Source organism: Capricornis sumatraensis, chromosome 4 (assembly GCF_032405125.1).
Source record: "Capricornis sumatraensis isolate serow.1 chromosome 4, serow.2, whole genome shotgun sequence".
NCBI classification, from domain to species: Eukaryota; Metazoa; Chordata; class Mammalia; order Artiodactyla; family Bovidae; genus Capricornis; species Capricornis sumatraensis.
Window position 1 is genome coordinate 31131608 of NC_091072.1, and position 20097 is coordinate 31151704.

Genomic DNA, 20097 nt, shown 5'->3' on the forward strand with positions numbered 1-20097 from the left:
AAATAGGTCACCTGGGAGGCAGGCCCCCAGTGCCTGGAGGCCATTTCTCTTTCACGGAAGCGGCTCCTAAGGAGGCTTGTACCACATGTGGGAGGTGTCTGTTGTCCCCCAGGGTAGACTCCAAGAATTCTGAGTCTGGCCCTTCAAACTCTCCCATCCCCATCCTTAGGTGGGTAATGCATTTGGGGCTTGTGAGACACGTCTGGATGTTACGAAAGTGTGGGGGGAGCCCTGGGGAACCACACAGGGGCTGGGAGCAAGGCTCTGCCCCTGCTTCTCTCCACCTGCATGTGTGCTGAGGTTGTGGGCCTGCTGCTTCCAACTGCATCTCTTCTCCAGCCAACAACAGCCTTCCACCCAAACTGGAGCCATTCCAGGTGTCTGAGCCCGGAGGTCCTTGCAGATGGAGTGTAATTTAACCCAGATGATGCTTGGTTGGGGGGCCCCAGATGGCAGGGGGCTTTCTCCTGGGGCATGGCCTTAACTGTGGACATTCTCAAGATCAATCCAAGAGGATCCCGACTGGAGAGGCGTCAATACACCACGGGGCTTCTCGCCTCCAGGTCTCCTGTTTCCTCTGCCTTGACGCCTTCCTCCACCTTTGCTCTTGCTAATACCTATTGTTTCAATGTCATCTTCTTCCAGAAGCTCATTCCTGACCTCCAGTTCTGGGTTAGGAGCTGCTCTTCTGAGCTCCCATAGCATCCGGCACATACCCCTCTCTGTACTTTTAGAGAAAGATTATTTATTTGGCTGTACCAAGTCTTAGCTGCAGCATGCAGGATTTGTTGTTGTTGTTGTTGGGGGTGGCCTGTGGGATCTAGTTTCCTGACCAGGGATTGAACCTGGGCCCCCTGCTTTGGGAGTGCAGAGTCTTAGCCATTGGACCACCAGGGAAGTCCCGCGTCCTGCTCTTTCCTCGGTCTAACACTCATCACACTGGACTGTGGTGGCTAGAAGCCTGTTTGAGCCATGTGCAGTCCATGGGGCAGGGCTCAGTTTGTGGAATGAATAGATGTATGGACTAACATATGTGATGATGGAAGCATGGAGTAGTTAACCCTGGTACTGACAGTGGCCACCAGGGCTGACATTCTGCAGCAATCCAGGGCTGGACCGGAAACTTGTGAGGCATCCACGGCAAGTAAGCTCTTGGATTCTCTTCAGTTCAGACCCTGGAGGTGAGCAGGACTGACTCCCAGCTGAGGCAGCAAGGAGAGCGCTTTGGGGTCTCGCAGTCAATGGGTTCTTCAGTTATCTCTCAGCTTTAATAAAGTCAGAATCAATTCTTCTGAACACATTCTGGGCTATGGTCTTAGAGCGTCAGATTCCCATTATGGAATGAGGCCAGAAAGGAAAAAAGAAACAAAAACAATCAATCAAAACTTTGTTGCGAGGAAGCGGGCTTCCTTTTCTTTTATGCTGCTCTTGGAAGACCTCACAAAATATCCCACGCGTATCGCAGTCTGGGCCCTTGATGAGTCCTTACCACGCTTCATCCTGTTTACCTGACGTACATCAATGAGCCACCGCAAAGTTCTGGTCACACTGGGGGCCAGGGCTGGGGTTCCTTGGGTGGGAAGTGGGCACAGAAATTCTAAATTTGAGGCAACTGTGAGGAACACAGAAATGAAACAGAAAGAAAATTCGAGCTGGAAATTGGGCTGAAAGCTGGGCCTAAGAACAAGGACAACTCTGAGAGTGGGTTGGCAGAGAGGAGAGGGCGTGAGCGTCACTGGGCAGGAGGGCACTGCGGAGTCCAAGCCTTGTTCTGAGCGGTCATGGCAAGATGGTCTCTGAAAGGCCCAAGGCCCCAGAGGAGATGAAGCTTCCGCAAGGGGGCATGTGGCCACTGCCCTTAAGGACTTTCCCAAACATCTAGTCAGCAGGAAAACCAGACAAGCAAGCAGTCGCAGCACACAGAAGGCACTGGTGAGAGCGAGTACTGTTTTCTAGCCATGGATAGTTTCTTGTTGCAGTAACAAAAAATATACCAGCAGCAAATTTTTTATCTAATAATTTAGACAGGATTCACATTAGTCTTTTTTTTTTTTTTTTAATTTTTGATTCCTTTTCCCCCTTTATTTCTTTTAAAAACAATTTGTTTTTGGCTGCCCTGGGTCTTCATTGCTGCTCTTGGGCTTTCTCTAGGTGTAGTGAGTAGGGGTTACTCTTTAGTTGCAGGGCATGGGTTTCTGTTGTTGAGGCTCCCAGATTCTAGAGCACGGGCTTCAGTAGTTGTGGCCCATGGGCGGAGTTGTCCCGAGGCATGTGGAATCTTCCTAGACCAGGGATCGAACCCATGTCCCTTGAATTGGCAGTCAGATTCTTAACCACTGGACCACCAGGGAGGTCCTGCACTTCAGTCTTTGCTTAAGCAAAGAGTTTATTTTGTGTGTGTTTGATATTAAAGATGGTTGCATAAATCTATCATTTCATGTAATCTTCAAAATTTAATGTTGGACGTACTCTGGTGGAAAAGTGATAAATCAGTAAGAGGAAAAATTCTTGAAACAGTGTTGCTTTGCAGGGTTTATAATTTTGTCTTTGCCAACCTCAGATTCTTTAGAGAAGTAGGTTAGGTGGGATATAAATTATAAATTAATAAGTAAAAAGATAGAATCCCTAGATTCTACTATTTTCTCTCTACCATAGGTTGTGCCCATTAAAATTTAACTTTTTTCAGTATATCATGTAAGGACAATAGCAACTATGCTTTCTTAAGCAACTAGATATCCTATTTATTTTAAATGTAATTTTTTAAAAGTTCCTCAAACTGGGAATCACAGATGATTAAGCATCTGCAAAATTTTAATTTTGGATTTTCACCTTATTGATAATTTTTTAAAATTGGCAATTATAAAGAGAAAACTTACAGTGGCAATTTGCATTAGGTATTTTCATAAAAGACTGCATTTCTTAAGTCATCGTTTCCTCAAACTGGGATTCATGAGCAAATTCTGAGAGGACTTAAAAATTATTTCTCTGAAAATTCCTCAAGTTTAAGAAACATTTGCTCTAATCAGTTCAGTTCAGTTCAGCCACTCAGTTGTGTCAGACTCCTTGCAACTCCATGAACTACAACACGCCAGGCTTCCCTGTCCACCACCAACTCCTGGAACCTACTCAAACCCATGTCCATCGTGTCAGTGATGCCATCAACCATCTCATCCTCTGTCGTCCCCTTCTCCTCCTGCCCTCAATCATTCCCAGCATCAGGCTCTTTTCAAATGAGTCAGCTCTTCACATCAAGTGGCCAAAGTATTGGAGTTTTCAGCTTCAACATCAGACCTTCCAATGAACACCTAGGACTGATCTCCTTTAGGATGGACTGGTTGGATATCCTTGCAGTCCAAGAGGCTCTCAAGAGTCTTATCCAACACCACAGTTCAAAAGCATAATTCTTCAGCACTCTGCTTTCTTTATAGTCCAACTCTGATATCCATACATGACTCCTGGAAAAACCATAGCTTTGACTAGATGGACCTTTGTTGGCAAAGTAATGTCTCTGCTTTTTAATATGGTGTCTAGGTTGGTCATAACTTTTCTTCTTATAATACAAAGTCCATTCTTCTCTGGTTCTTTTGAGCCTCAGATTAATGACATATTAACATTATAGCTCATGTTTTTCGATGTCTCTTTGATATTAAATTAAGTCCTAGCTTGTTAAAGATCTGCTTCTACCTTTATTTCCTGAAGCACTTTTGTTTTTCTATTTGGTTTTTGATTTATCAAGAAGCAACGTGTTTGTTTTTTTTTTTCCCCCCTTAAGACCATGATTTTCCAAAGATTATTAGAAAATTTTCTAAAGATTATTACTCAGGATTCAAGTGGGAGTTGCATGAATGTCACAAGCCAGCTGAAATATCTTTGTCTTTTCCTTACTGTAAGGATCATGGAACTGCTCGAAAGCTTCACCTTCACAAAAATAAGTTTCAAATTATGCAGGAGTCCTGATGGCTATGAAAGTCCGTCCAATTGAACACTGAGGGCATGTGAAGTAAAATTCGGATGAGGAAGGTTTACTTACAGTATCTGATGGTTTGAACTGGATCTTTAATGAGGAAACATCAAGGAGATGGATGACTTCCGATCTGTGATCACTCTCTACTGGCAAGGAATAAACCACGTGCAGTGAATTTTTTTCAAGTCCTGCCCAATCCCCTGGGCTGAACTCAAATGCCACTTTCTCTTTGACACCATCCCAAGTCAGTCTATTTCTTCCTTTCCTTAGCTGGCCCTCCTCCTTCCCCTTGATACATCTCCTTTAATAAGTCCCTGGTCTGTGGCTGGCCCCATCCTTACCTGTGTTATTTATCTATGGCCCGCCACCCCATCTCTACCTGTGTTAGTTATACTGGTGCATGTCTTGTCTTCCCTGTAAGACTGTACACCGTCTTCTAAAGAGGGGCCACATCCATCTGCCCAGAGTAGTCACAGCATTATATATGTATTCAGGCAGTCAGCCAGTAGTCTTGAGTACAAAATGTTGTGGGGGGGCGGGGGGACATGCTCCAAACTCACGGGGACCGTATCTATCCATCTTTGTGTGAGTCAGAGATCCTACTGCAATGCCCTTCATCTGTCAGCTCTCGGTAACTCTCGGCTGAGTGAATGGAAGGCAGGAATGGCAAGGTCATCACACAACCTTCAAAAGCACCAGAGTCACTCTGCACCCATCCTGACTCTGCATCTGAGCCAGAATAGGTAGAATAGCATTGGTAACACCTCACTGGTTTTGGTTTCTTTTTTTCCACTCTGCTTGAAATCTGCAGGTACATCTCATGATGACATTGCAACCCCCGACCCCCAATCCCTTTCCAAACTCTAAAACCCTCAGGGTAGCATAACTCATTCACTCATTCAACAAACATTTACAGAGCACCTAATACATGCAGAAACTTGCCTCTGATAGGCTCCAGGGATACAGAGGTGAAAAGACAGATGGATTCGGGTGTGTAGGGAGCTCACGTTTTAGTAAAGACAGAAGGACAATGACCAGGAACAAATACATCAGAATCCAGAGTGGCTGGAGGGGGTGGAGCTGGAGGAGGTAATCAAGTTGGACTAGGTGTTTGGAGGCTCAGAGTCAATGAACTCCAAGAGAGGGGCTCCTCCAAATGGGAAAAATTACATTTTCATTAGCTTAACTTATTATAGGAACACAGCCGGAAATACCTGGTGCAGGAGGGAACAAGGTGGTGGATGGCTGGGTGGATGGATGGACGGATGAAAAAATTCAGGGCAGATGCAAAGTAGTCCACATTTACAATGCCTTTAAATCAATTCTTCCCCTCTTAGAAGTACAATTTTCCTCCCAGCTAAGGCTGATGGAAATCTTTGTGCTGATAGTATCGACAGCCCTACTCCCTAAGCAAGATCCTAGGGAGACTTGGCAAGAAATGCTGACTCTCGATTCAGCCTCCCAGGCTTGGCCACGGGTCGAGTAGGTGGGCCGGTAGCCACAGGAACCACAGTTGATGACCGGGCCATCTAATCCTGCTAATCTGAGGGCAAGGGAGACAGTCACCCAAAACTGCCCTGGACGGAGCAGTGTCAGAGGAGTAATCCGATGAGAGAGCCATTCACTCTCGTCTAAAGGGAAAGAGCGGGTTTCACCAGCAGGCCGGTGGAGCCAAGCCCGCCTGCCAAGGCTTTTCCGATGGCACGAACCCCGGTTTTAGAAGACTCCAGGTGTACAAGGACTTTGGAAATGGGGACTTGTACAACAACCACCCGACTGCTGAAGAGACGCAATTTCCCATCATCCTGCAAATGTGGGTTTGAAAGACAAAATGCAAAGTGAAAATAGTAGCTCTGTTGGCTGAGCGCCTCTTGTGCTTTGCACTTTTCACAGTTCTCCGCAGCCCTCTCTGTCAGCTGGTGAATGCTGGTGAATTGTCACTATTATCCCCGTCTTACAGATCAAGGCGCTGAGGCACAGAGAAGTGAAAGAAGCAGTCTCCACTGCAGAAGTGTACGTAACTAACTTAAGTGTTTCAATCAGGTCTTTCTGATGCAGAGCCCAAGCTCTTGCATTTCCTTTAAGTAAGTCTTTGATTTATGGAGAAATCTCATTCTGTTCCACAGGGGTAGGGATGCCATGTAACAATTCTGAAGTAAGACCATTTTATGAGTGTTAGGTGTGGATTTCCCAAGGCCCTTTATATTGACTGGGTAAATACTATGGGTCTCTGGGAACTGCTCACAGGTGGGGGTCAAGTGGCTGCCGCCACCCCTTCCCTTGGAGCTAGGGAGGGGACAGCTTGAAATCCACTGCTGAATCTCATCACTCCACTCCAACTCCCAACCCCAAATTCCCTTCCAAACTCTAAAACCCTGAGCAGGAACAGGTGTGTTAATGAAGAGTTTATGTAAGAGAGGTCAAGACAAAAACTGTCACGGGGACAGAAGGATTTCCTTTGCAAGGGTATTTGTGAGCGAGACTGCCTTCAGACCCCCTGAACACGCTGCCCTGGGGAAACCTGAAGGAAACAAGCTCTTGAGAGAACAGAGGGGCTTGTGTTCGGGGAGCTGGGTGCCTGGCAGCAGCAGATGCGCTGGGATGGGAAGCGCCAACGTGCTTGCCTCTCCACGGACTACCCCCCGCCCCCGCCCCGCCCCTGGACTGGGCAGCACCTGCCTGGCTCTGGGTTGGAGTGACGTATCCCTCCCGGCTCTGAAGGCCCAGGGGCACAGCCAGCTGCTCAGATGGGCCATCTCGCCCGGATTTTTAAATTCCCTCCGAAGGCCGGTGACTCCCAGCATAGGTCTCTCTGCTGGGATCTCTGAGTGCCGGGTGCCTTTATCCAGCCACCTACTTGGCATTGCCGTGCGGATAACTAACAGGATCTCGAATATGAAGCGATCCCAAAGGGCTCTTGAGCCTTCAACCCCCTGCCGTCTCCTCTGGTCTGTCTCATTTCAGGACACGTTGTCACCAGCCACCCAGAGCTCAAGTCGCGACCCTGGGTGTCCCTGTCGACTCCTCCGTGCCTTCTCCCCCACCCCCGGTCCAGTGATCAGTAGGTCCTGCAGGCGTCCGCTCCGGTGACCCACCGGAATCCCTCCATCCCCGCTGAGCCGCGTCACCTCCGCCCTGAAGCTGCCTTGTCTGCTCCTCCTGACCTCTGGCCTGCACTTGCTCCCACCTGGTCCCGCCTCACCTTTAAGTAAGGAGACCTCACATGTCTCCTGCCACTCGACACTTTCTGACTCAGCCGCACCAGATGAGTATCCCCTTGGCTCCTTCAGCCTGGAGCAGTACCCCCGGGTCTCAGCTCGGTAGACCTTCCATTGGTTAGTTCTCGGCTCATGCTTCACGTTCTCAGAGAGACAGAACCACCCATCACGCATCTCAGAGCTTCCCCGTCACGCATCTCAGAGCTTCCCCGTCACGCATCTCAGAGCTTCCCCGTCACGCATCTCAGAGCTTCCCCATCACTTGGCTTCTCCTTTCACTCCTGCACAGTCTGTCCCCCTCGCTGATGGGCGAGGACCGCGCATCTCTTCATCACCCTTCCTGACCCCAGGGCCTGGCGCTTGGCCTCACGTCTAGTAGCTGCTCTGGAGCCGAATGACTGTGACCCCAGCCTGTCTGCTCAGTGTCACCCCTGTTGCCCCACTGTCCATCTCATCCTCCCGCTGGCCAGAATCTGGGAAGAGGGGCTACTGCAGCCCCAGACTGGCTGCCCCATGCCCTCCACCTGGAGCCACACCTCCCTCCTGGCTTCTCCCCTCCCCTAGCTCCTAGCACTCTCCCCTGTGGGGCAGGTGTGAGGTTATTGTCCCATGGAATTTGGTCTCTCTCCTACAGAAATGGCAAATAAATGCCCGGGTGGCCGGGGCACCATTGGGGGCTGTGGATTCCTTCCAGAGCCCGGCAGCGAGGGAGAGCTTCAGAAAGAGCTCCGCAGACCCAGCCTGGAGGCCAGGCCTTCATCTTGACGCTGGTCCTAACCAGGTGCCTGGTTTCTTTAGGCCTCAGTGTCCCATGGAAAGAAGCCACTGTGTGTCTGAGATGTGGGCTGACCCTGACTCCAGGCCTCTCCTGACATTCACCTCCCCAAGAGGGAGGCGCCAAGGCTGCCGCTGATGGGCAATGTACTTCCCATCTGTTAACTGGAAATTAACTTAGCCCCGAGGGTGGTGAGCCTAGATTAATATTTAGAAAGGATTTACAAAGAAAAGGACCCAGTTAATCCTGAGATAGAGGGCTTTTCATTTCTATTTGTGAAGTGGGTGGGGACAGAGTCCCTGGCTAGGACAGTCCCCACTTCACTTTCCTCCCTGAAAAGGTCCTTTGCTGACGCAGTTTCTAGCTTTGCAGCCACGAAGCCGGCCCCAACTTCTGTGGCTTCAGCCTCCCTGCTGTCGGATGCACTCAGTGCCTGACTCTTGTCCAAGGAGGAGACACCGGGCCAAGTGGATGCTGAGAGTGACCGGGTAAAACTTCCAGACAGGATGAAGAGGTGGTGGTGACAACGGCCAAAGATGACTTTTTACACCATAAACTGATTAAGACCTGGACTGCTGCTGCTGCTAAGTCACTTCAGTCGTGTCCGACTCTATGAGACCCCATAGACGGCAGCCTACCAGGCTCCTCTGTCCCTGGGATTCTCCAGGCAAGAACACTGGAGTGGGTTGCCATTTCCTTCTCCAATGCATGAAAATGAAAAGTGAAAGTGAAGTCGCTGAGTTGTGCCCTACTCTTAGCAACCCCATGGACTGCAGCCCACCAGGCTCCTCTGTCCATGGGATTTTCCAGGCAAGAATACTGGAGTGGGGTGCCATTGCCTTCTCCGAAGATCTGGACTATTTGAGTTGAATTTGAGCTTGAATCTTCCTCTATGCAGGGCAAGCTAGTTGGCTTATTTAAGCCTCAAATTCCTTATCTATTAAATGGAGGTAACAATTGCATCTAATCACATGGTTCTTATGAGGATAAGCAAGATAATACAGACAAAGCTCTTCTCCTAATGCCTGACAGGCAGTAAGTGCTCGGTAAACACTGGCTATTAATATTATATTTAAGTATGAATATTAAACTTTATAAAGTATGTGTGCTCATTGCGCTCAATCGCTCAGTAGTGTTTGACTCTTTCCCACCCCACAGACTGTAGCCTGCCAGGCTCCTCTGTTCCTGGGTCTTTTCAGGCAAGAATATTGAAGTGGGTTGCCACTTCCTTCTCCAGGGGATCTTCTCTACCCAAGGATCGAGCCTGCATTTCCTGCATTGGCAGGCAGGTTCTTTACCTCCTGAGTCATCGGGAAAGCCCTATAATATTAATAAAATTTTATAAAGTATATAGTATATTAGTATAATATATATAGTGTATAGTATAATATTATACTTTAATATTAAAGTGTCCCTCAATCCCATCAGTCACTGGATGACAGGATGTCCTCTTCATTCTCCAGAGCTCAGATCTCACATTATCTTTTACACATTTGTCCTTTTAAGGCTTGGGATAAAATGTCAGCTGGGGCCTCAGAGGATGGAAACATCACATGATTTAGCTTTCAGAAACATTCCACTCCCACACACCAGTGATGAAAAGGGCTTTCAATCCTGGGGCTGGAAATACACCCCTTCCTCCAGGGTTCCCATACTTCCTCTCTTAAATGCCACCTCCTGAAACCGCCCGAGAACTCCTGCAGTCGCTCACACACTCACACACACCAGTGCTTATGTGTGGGCGATGCATCCTGGTGTGGACATTCGGACACACCCTCTTTGCACTGGGGCTTGGAGGGCAGCCCCCAGGGAAGGGTCCACGTACTCCTTCCTGGTCGGCTCTCTGGAAGCTCTCCTGCACTGGTCCCCTCCCACCACCTGCTGTGTTTGTTCATTCCCAGAAAGTCCTGAGCAAAATGTCAGGCAGAGGGAGTAACTTTCAGGTGCTGACCACTACCCCGCCTGTGCCCCCAAGATCTTCTAACGCAGGAAGCCTCTGGCTACAAGTGTAAAGACTGGGGCACGCGTGTTAAAGTTGCAGAGCAGTATTAGTTTATACTTGATAGATGTTTCCTTACAGTTTTGTAATGTCCCCCAACTTGGGTTTTTCATTTTGTTTTCTTTTTTTTTTTGCCACTTGGTTTTTGTTTTTCTATCCTTTTCGGTTGCGCTACATGTGGAATCTTAGTTCTCTTACCAGGGACTGAACCAGGTTTTTTGTTTTAACTCCAATGGACAAGGATGGGGTCTTTTCTTCTTACCAAACATTTTCGATGAAAGTTTCAAGAGCCACTCAATATACTGCCTGGCAATTGTATAAATTGATAAGGGCTCTGAATTTTTAAACATTCATGTGAAAATGAACAAGCATCCATTTCTAGCATCTGTTGAAAACTTTGGTTCAGCCTTCCTTCCTTTTCCCCAAACCTAGCCTAGGCCCATCTTGACATCTTTCAAGAACAGGACAGTCTTGTAGGTCAGCTCCTGATGCTTTGACAGCATTTACTATCTCACTACAGGCGGTTGACTGAGTTCACAGCTTTGAGCCTGTTCATCCTGCTCAGGTACCAGCATGTTGTGCTGTTGAGAGGACAGGCCTTGAGATCAGCGTTTGCAGGGCTGCCGTTGTGCACCAACACTCACTGTCAGTTCCCAGGTGCTGCAGTGGTAAAGAGTCCTCCTGCTAAGGCAGGAGATGCAGATTCGATCCCTGCGTCAGGAAGATCCCCTGGAGGAGGAAATGGCAACCCACTCCAGTGTTCTTGCCTGGAGAATCCCATGGACAGAGGAGCCTAGTGGGCTACAGTCCATGGGGTCACAGGGAGTCGGACACCACTGAGTGAAGACACGCACACGAGCACAAGGAAAAGCCAGCTCACGCGTTTCTGAGACACGTGCTTGTTGAGCGCCCGGTAGATACAAGGCGCTGCGCTCTGGGGGCTGGAAAGGTACAGGGTGCTTTGTCCCAGTCAGTGAGTTCACAGTGTTGATTGTGAGGATTACTATTTAGCAAACTAGGAATATTAAGAAGAAGGAAAAAAAAGCTATAGATTTCCTTTAAAAAAAACAACAACCCCAGAAACCTTTATTTGAGGACTTCCCCGGTGGTCCAGTGGTTAGGGCTTCACCTTCCATGGCAGGGTGTGTGCGTTTGATCCCTGATCAGAGAGCTAAGATCCCACAGGCCTTGGGGCCAAACCACAACATAAAAAACCAAAAAACAATATTTTAACAAATTAAAGACTTTAAAAAGGATCCACATCAAAAAGAAAAAAAATCTTAAAAATAAAACAGTGAACTCTGTTCAGTGTTATGTGGCAGCCTGGATGGGAGGGGATTTGGGGGGTGTGTGGGATATGGATACATGTACTTTTGTGGCTGAGTCCCTTGGTTATCCACCTGAAACTATCACAATATTGTTAATTGGCTATGCTCCAATTCAAAATAAATAGTTAAAACAAAAAACAAACCTGTGTTTGGCAGGAGGCACCCCTTTGCTTGGAGAACTTGTCCATAGAAAAGACGAGCCTGCCCTGAGCAGAAGTGGGGACATTTGGTTTCTCTGAGTACTTGCCCCCAGGGCCCTCCTCTCTCAAAGCAGTTCTGACTCTACTGTCTTCATATTCAGTGGGTGTGTGTCCTAGAAGATCCTAAACCCAGCCAACCATTTCATCTTGTCCTCCACATGCTGAGCAACCTGCTGGTAATATTTGTTTCCTGGCTGAATTTCACTCCTACCTTCCCTTATGGGAGCATCAGATCAGAGCTGCTAATCTGTGGACAGAGAGGTGGAGACAGGAGCCCCCAGGTCAGGGGAGCGGCGGCTTCATGCTTCCGGTTTCAGGCTGCTGCCCTGGGGTTTCCTCGGCCTGGAACACTCGCACCCCCGCTTTTTTGTTTTTATTGCTTTGAATGATGGTATTTACTCATTTGCTGACAGCTTTTCCCACTTGAACGTGAGCCCACCCCCTCAACAACCACCACCCCCCCACCAGCCCCTGGACCCTGCCATCCCAGGTAGGGGTGGGGCCTGCATCCCTGCAGGTCTTGGCAGTGTCTCCATCACTTACTGCCTCGTCAGTAAGAGGTGCACAAAAAAAATTTTTTTTTGCATGTTGCAAGAACAAAAGAGTTGGAGGTTATTTCCCACCATGGAGAAATTTCCTCCCCATAGCCCTGACAGGTGAGAATCACCTTTTTAACACATTGGAAATGCAGAGCAGCCTATACCATTCCATTTTTAAAGTGTCAGTGCAATATTAAGAACCATCACTAGGTGGTGAGTGGTAAAGAATCTGCCTTCATTGGGTTCAATCCAAGGGTTGGGAGGATCCCTTGGAGAAGGAAATGGCAACCCACTCCAGTGTTCTTGCCTGGAGAATCCCATGGACAGAGGAGACTGGCGGGCTGCAGTCTATGGGGTCACACAGTCAGATACCACGGAGCACTCATGCACGCACGCATGCTCTGTAACAGTGATGCTCTGGAGAGCTGGACCAACTTGACCTCCTCCTAGGAGGAAACTCTAAGTTGCCAGTATCTTATTCCCTGGGATGAGCCCCCCCCCCTCCCCGCCAGCCCCCCATGGCAGGTTGTTAGCCCTTTCTGGATCCTTGTGCCTTTGTGCAAACTGAAACAACTTATTTCAGTATACTGAGGACAGCAATCGATCCTAGGGGATCCTGAATATTTGTAAAAGTTGAGAAAGAATTCATCCTGTTTAATTAATGTCTGATGATGGAAAATGTTGACGAAGGAATGTCTTCTAACCTGACTCTTGTGCTTACTTAGGTGCTTCAGGATCCAGGTGCTGTCTTTATGATCACTGAGCGACAACATGAAGGAACTCCCTGCATTGTGGACTAGAAATCTGATGATGAGTGGTGGTCTGGTTCATGGATGAGAATCTTCAGGGTAGTAGTGGCTCCACTTTAGGAACCTGCAGGTCTTTTCTGTTCTGGGTGTGCCTATCTGGTCCTGCCCCTCTGACTATGGGTACAGGAGCCCAGGGGCCCTGCCAGGAGGACCAGCTCTGGAGACATTGGGTGTGGTCTCTCGTCCTGGGCCCCTGAGGCCCCACATTGAGGATACTGTTCTGCAGAAGCACAAGCTCAGGTATGGCTTCAGTCAAAAACACAGACAAAGCCTGTGATCGCGGCGGCTGCTGCTTTCCCCTGCTTTATGGTGCACAGTGTGTGCTGACCAGCAGAGTTCATACACTGTGGACTCGGCCAGAAAGAGGGGAGCAGAGCTGACTTTCTGGAGCAGCTGCCTGAAACCTCTGGAAACTGGCTGGAAACATGCTGAAAACCTCTGGAAACTGGCTAAGGAGCTGTGAGAGCAAGCCCTGAGCCTTTGGAGTGAGAGCACTGATTCCAAGACCCTAGACTACCAGCGAACTAACCCTAGGGAGTATCAAATAGTGAGAATTCACACAAAGGAAACCACTTGACTATAAGACCTGGCATCACCCAAACACCAGTAGCACCCTGTGCAGGACGCTTCACGTAAACAAAAAGCAAAACAAAAATATAAACCCAGTCATCAGCAGACAGGATTACCACCTCACTAAGCCTTTCCCATCAGAGGAAAAACAAACAAACAAAGAAAAAAAAAACTTAGCACAAATCTCACCCTATATGAAGCTTTCACAAACCACTGGACCAAAGAAAGAATTCAACCGTGAAGCCTGGAAAAGTGAAAGTGAAGTCGCTCAGTCGTGTCCGACTCTTTGCGACTCCATGGACTGTAGCCCATCAGGCTCCTCCGTCCATGTGATTTTGCAGGCAAGAGTGCTGGAGTGGATTGCCATTTCCTTCTCCAGGGGATCTTCCTGACCCAGGAATTGAACCCGGGTCTCCCGCATTGCAGGCAGACACGTTACCATCTGAGCCACCAGGGAAGCCCCCAAAGCCTGGAAAAGGAGACCTCAAACACAATAAGTTTTAAAAAAAAAGAAACAAAGAAAAGGCAGAGAAATACTACACAAATGAAAGAACAAACTAGAAACATGAAGTCCAAATAAATGAAGAGGAAATAGGTAAACTACTTAAAAAAGAATTCAGAATAATGATAGTAAAGATGATCAAAAACCTTAAAAACAGAATGGAGAAAATGCAAGAATCAACTAACAAATACCTAGAAGAACTGAATAAACATACAGAGACAAACAACATAATTACTGAAATTAAATATACTCTAGAAGGAATCAATAGTGGAATATCTGAAGCAGAATGAATCAGTAAGCTGGAAGATAAAATGGTGGAAATAACTTCTGAAGAGCAGAATAAAGTAAAAAGAATGGAAACAACTGAGGATAGTCTCAGAGACCTCTGGGACAACATCAAATGAACCAACATTTGAATTACAAGGGTCCCAGAAGAAGAGAAAAAGAAAAGGTATGAGAAATTTTTTGAAGAGATTATAGTTGAAAATTTCCCCAACTAGGAAAAGGAAATAACCAATCAAATTCAAGAGCCGCAAAGAGTCCCATACAGGATAAACCCAAGCAGAAACTCGCCGAGACACATACTAATCAAACTAACAAATGCTGCTGCTGCTGCTGCTGCTAAGTCACTTCAGTCGTGTCCGACTCTGTGTGACCCCAGAGATGGCAAAGACTAAACACAAAGAAAAAATATTAAAAGCAGCATGGGAAAAGTAACATACAAGGGAAACCCCATACGTTTAAGAGCTGATATTTCGCAAAAACTCTGAAGGCCAGAAAGAAATGGCAGGATATATTTAAAGTACCAAAAGGGAAATATCTACAACCAAGATTATTGTACTTGGCAAGGATCTGATTCAAAATTGATGGAAAAATAAAAAGCTTTTCAGACAAGCAAAAGTTAAGAGAATTCAGTACCACCAAACTAGCTTTATAACAAATGTTAACAGGACTTGTATAGTCAAGAAATACAAGAGAAGAAAAAGGTCTACAAAATCAACCCCAGTTAAGAAAATGGCAATAGGAAACATATATATCAATAATTACTTTAAATGTAAATGGATTAAATGCTCCAACCAAAAGACACAGATTGGTTGAATGGATACAAAAACAAGACCCATATATATGCTGTCAACAAGAAATCCACTTCAGACCTAAAGACATATTTAGACTGAAAGTGAGAGGATGGGAAAATATATTCCATACAAATGGGAAGCAAAAGAAAGTTGGAATATCAATTCTCATATCAGACAAAATAGACCTTAAAATAAAGAAGATTATAAGAGATAAGGAAGGACACTACATAATGATCAAGGGGTCAATCCAAGAGGAAGACATAACAATTGCAAATATATATGCAACCTACATAGAAGCACCTCAATACATAAGACAAACACTAACAGACATAAAAGGAGAAGTGGACAGTAACACAATAATAGTAGGGGATTTTAACACCCCACTCACCCCAATGGACAGATCATCAAAACAGAAAATTAATAAGGAAACACAAGTCTTAAATGATACATTAGATGAGATGGATCTCCTTGATATCTTCAGGACAGTCCATCCAAATACAGAAGAATATACCTTCTTCTCAAGTGCACATGGAACATTCTCCAGGATAGACCACATCTTGGGTCACAAAAAAAACCTCAGTAAATTTAAGAAAATTGAAATTGTATCAAGCATCTTCTCTGACCACAACACTATGAGACTAGATATCAATTACAAGAAAAATACTGCAAAAAACACAAACACATGGAGATTAAACAATACATTTCTAAATATTGAACAGGTTACTGAAGAAATAAAAAGGGAAATAAAAAATTTTCTAGGAACCAATGACAATGAAAATACAACTCAAAACCTATGGGATGCAGCAAAAGCAGTTCTAAGAGGGAAGTTTATGGCCATACAGTCCTACCTCAAGGAAAATAAAACGTTGAATAGACAACCTAACTCTACATCTAAAACAACTGGAAAAAGAAGAACACCCCCCCTCCTCCCCAAATTAGTAGAAGAAAAGAAATCATAAAGATCAGAGCAGAAATAAATGAAAAAGAAATGAAAGAAACCATATTAAAGATTAATAAAATAAAAGTTGGTTCTTTGAGAAGATAAACAAAATTGACAAACCTTCAGCCAGACTCATCAAGAAAAAGAGAAAAGAATCAAATCAACAAAATTAACAACGAAAAAGGAGAGGTTACAACACAGACACTGCAGAAATACAAAGGACTTTAAGAGACTATTATGAACAAGTATATAGCAATAAAATAGATAACCTGGAAGAAGTGGACAGTTTCTTAGAAAAGTTCAATTTTCAAAGACTGAACCAGGAAGAAATGGAAATTATAAACAACCCAATTACAAGCACTGAAATTGAAGCTGTGATAAAAAAATCTCCCAAAAAACAAAAGCCCAGGACCAGATGGCTTCACAGGAGAATTCTATCAAACACTTAGAGAAGAGCTAATGCCTGTCCTTTCAAAACTCTTTCAAAAAATTGCAGGAGGAGGAACACTTGCAAACTCATTCTACGAAGCCACCACCACCCTGATACCAAAACCAGACAAAGACAACACAAAAAAAGAAAACTACAGGCAAATATCACTGATGAACATAGATGCAAAAATCCTCAACAAAATTTTAGCAAACAGAATTCAGCAACACATCAAAAAGCTCATACACCATGATCAAGGTGGGTTTATTCCAGGGATGCAAGGATTCCTTAATACATGCAAATCAATGTGATGCACTATATTAACAAATTGAAAGATAAAAACCATGTGATAATCTCAATAGATGCAGAAACAGCCTTTGACAAAATTCAGCACCCATTTATGATTAAAACTCTTCAAAAAATGGGCATAGAAGGAACCTACCTCAACATAGTAAAGGCCATATATGATAAGCCTACAGCAAACATTATTCTCAATGGTGAAAAATTATAAGTGTTCCCCCTAAGATCAGGAACAAGACAAGGGTGTCCACTTTCCTCACCATTATTCAACATAGTTCTGGAAGTCCTAGCTACAGCAATCAGAAAAGAAAAAGAGATAAAAGGAATCCAGCTCAGAAAAGAAGTAAAGCTCTCACTGTTTGCAGATGACTTGATATTGTACATAGAAAACCCTAAATATAGTATCAGAAAATTGCTAGAGCTAATCAGTGAATTTAGCAAAGTTGCAGGATAGAAAATCAAAACACAGAAATCACTTACATTTCTATATATTAACAAGGAAAAATCAGAGAGAGAAATTAAGGAATCAATCCTATTCACCATTGCAACAAAAAGAATTAAATATCTAGGAATAAACTTACCTAAGGAGACAAAAAGAACTGTATACAGAAAATTATGACACTAATGAAAGAAATCAAAGAGGACACAAACAGATGGGAGGTATTCCATGTTTCTGGGTAGGAAGTATCAATATTGTGAAAATGACTAAACTACCAAATGCAATCTATAGATTCAATGCAATCCCTATCAAATCATCAATGACATTTTTCATAGAACTAGAACAAAAAATTTCACAATTCATATGGAAACACAAAAGACCCCAAATAGCCAAAACAGTCTTGAGAAAGAAGAATGGAGCTGGAGGAATCAACCTTTCTGACTTCAGATTATTCTACAAAGCTACAGCCATCAAGACAGTATGGTACTGGCACAAAAATAGAAATATAGACCAATGGAACAAGATAGAAAGCCCAGAAATAAACTCATGCACTTATGGGTGCCTTATTTTTGACAAAGGAGGCAAGAATATAAAATGGGGCAAAGACAGCCTCTTCAATAAATAGTGCTGGGAAAACTGGACAGCTACATGTGAAAGAATGAAATTAGAACACTTCCTAACATCATACACAAAGATAAACTCAAAATGGATTAAATATAAGTCCTAAATGTAAGACAAGAAACTATAAAACTCTTAGAGGAAAACATAGGCAGAACACTCATGACATAAATCAAAGCTAGATCCTCTATGACGCCCCTCCTAGAGTAACGGAAATAAAAAGTGTGACCTGATTAAACTTAAAAGCTTTTGCACAGCAAAGGAAACTATAAGTAAGGTGAAAAAACAACCCTCAGATTGGGAGAAAATAATAGCAAATGAAAAAATAGACAAAGGATTAATTTCCAAAATATACAAGTAGCTCATGCAACTCAATACCAGAAAAACAACCCAATCAAAAAATGAGAAAAAGACTTAAACAGACATTTCTCAAAAGAAGACATACAGATGGCTAACAAACACATGAAAAGATGCTCAACATCGCTCATTATTAGAGAAATGCAAATTAAAACTACAATGAGATATCACCTCACAGCAGTCATAATGGCCATCATCAAAAAGTGTACAAACAATAAATGCTGGAGAAGGTGTGGGGAAAAGAGAATGCTCTTGAACTGTTGGTGGGAATGTAAACTGATACAGCCACAATGGAAGACTGTATGGAGATTCCTTTAAAAACTAGGAAGAAAGCCACCATCAGTTCAGTCAGTCAGTTAAGTCGCTCAGTCGTGTCCGACTTTTTGCGACCTCATGAATCGCAGCACGCCAGGCCTCCCTGTCCATCACCAACTCCTGTAGTTCACTCAGACTCACGTCCATTGAGTCCGTGATGCCATCCAACCATCTCATCCTCGGTCGTCCCCTTCTCCTCCTGCCCCCAATCCCTCCCAGCATCAGAGTCTTTTCCAATGAGTCAACTCTTCTCATGAGGTGGCCAAAGTACTGGACTTTCAGCTTTAGCATCATTCCTTCCAAAGAAATCCCAGGGCTGATCTCCTTCAGAATGGACTGGTTGGATCTCCTTGCAGTCCAAGGGACTCTCAAGAGTCTTCTCCAACACCACAGTTCAAAAGCATCAATTCTTTGGCGCTCAGCCTTCTTCACAGTCCAACACTCACATCCATACATGACCACAGGAAAAACCATAGCCTTGACTAGACGGACCTTAGTCGACAAAGTAATGTCTCTGCTTTTGAATATGCTATCTAAGTTGGTCATAACTTTCCTTCCAAGGAGTAACCGTCTTTTAATTTCATGGCTGCAGTCACCATCTGCAGTGATTTTGGAGACCCCCAAAATAAAGTCTGACAGTGTTTCCACTGTTTCCCCATCTATTTCCCATGAAGTGATGAGACCAGGTGCCATGATCTTCGTTTTCTGAATGTTGAGCTTTAAGCCAACTTTTTCACTCTCCTCTTTCACTTTCATCAAGAGGCTTTTGAGTTCCTCTTCACTTTCTGCCATAAGGGTGGTGTCATCTGCATATCTGAGGTTATTGATATTTCTCCCGGCAATCTTGATTCCAGCTTGTGCTTCTTCCAGCCCAGCGTTTCTCATGATGTACTCTGCATAAAAGTTAAATAAGCAGGGTGACAATATACAGCCTTGATATACTCCTTTTCCTGTTTGGAACCAGTCTGTTGTTCCATGTCCAGTTCTAACTGTTGCTTCCTGACCTGCATACAGGTTTCTCAAGGGGCAGGTCAGGTGGTCTGGGATTCCCATCTCTTTCAGAATTTTCCACAGTTTATTGTGATCCACACAGTGAAAGGCTTTGGCATAGTCAATAAAGCAGAAATAGATGTTTTTCTGGAACTCTCTTGCTTTTCGATGATCCAGCAGATGTTGGCAATTTGATCTCTGGTTCCTCTGCCTTTTCTAAAACCAGCTTGAACATCGGGGAGTTCATGGTTCACGTATTGCTGAAGCCTGGTTTGGAGAATTTTGAGCATTAGTGTACTAGCATGTGAGATGAGTGCAATTGTGCGGTAGTTTGAGCATCCTTTGGCATTGCCTTTCTTTGGGATTGGAAGGAAAACGGACCTTTTCCAGTCCTGTGGCCACTGCTGAGTTTTCCAAATTTGCTGGCATATCGAGTAGAGCACTTTCACAGCATCATCTTTCAGGATTTGAAACAGCTCAACTGGAATTCCATCACCTCCACTAGCTTTGTTTGTAGTGATGCTTTCCAAGGCCCACTTGACTTCACATTCCAAGATGTCTGGCTCTAGATTAGTGATCACACCATCATGACAAGGGTGAACGTCAACATTCTAGGAATCAGTGAACTAAAATGGACTGGAATGGGTGAATTTAACTCAGATGACCATTATATCTACTACTGAAGGCAGGAATCCCTCAGAAGAAATGGAGCAGCCATCATGGTCAACAAA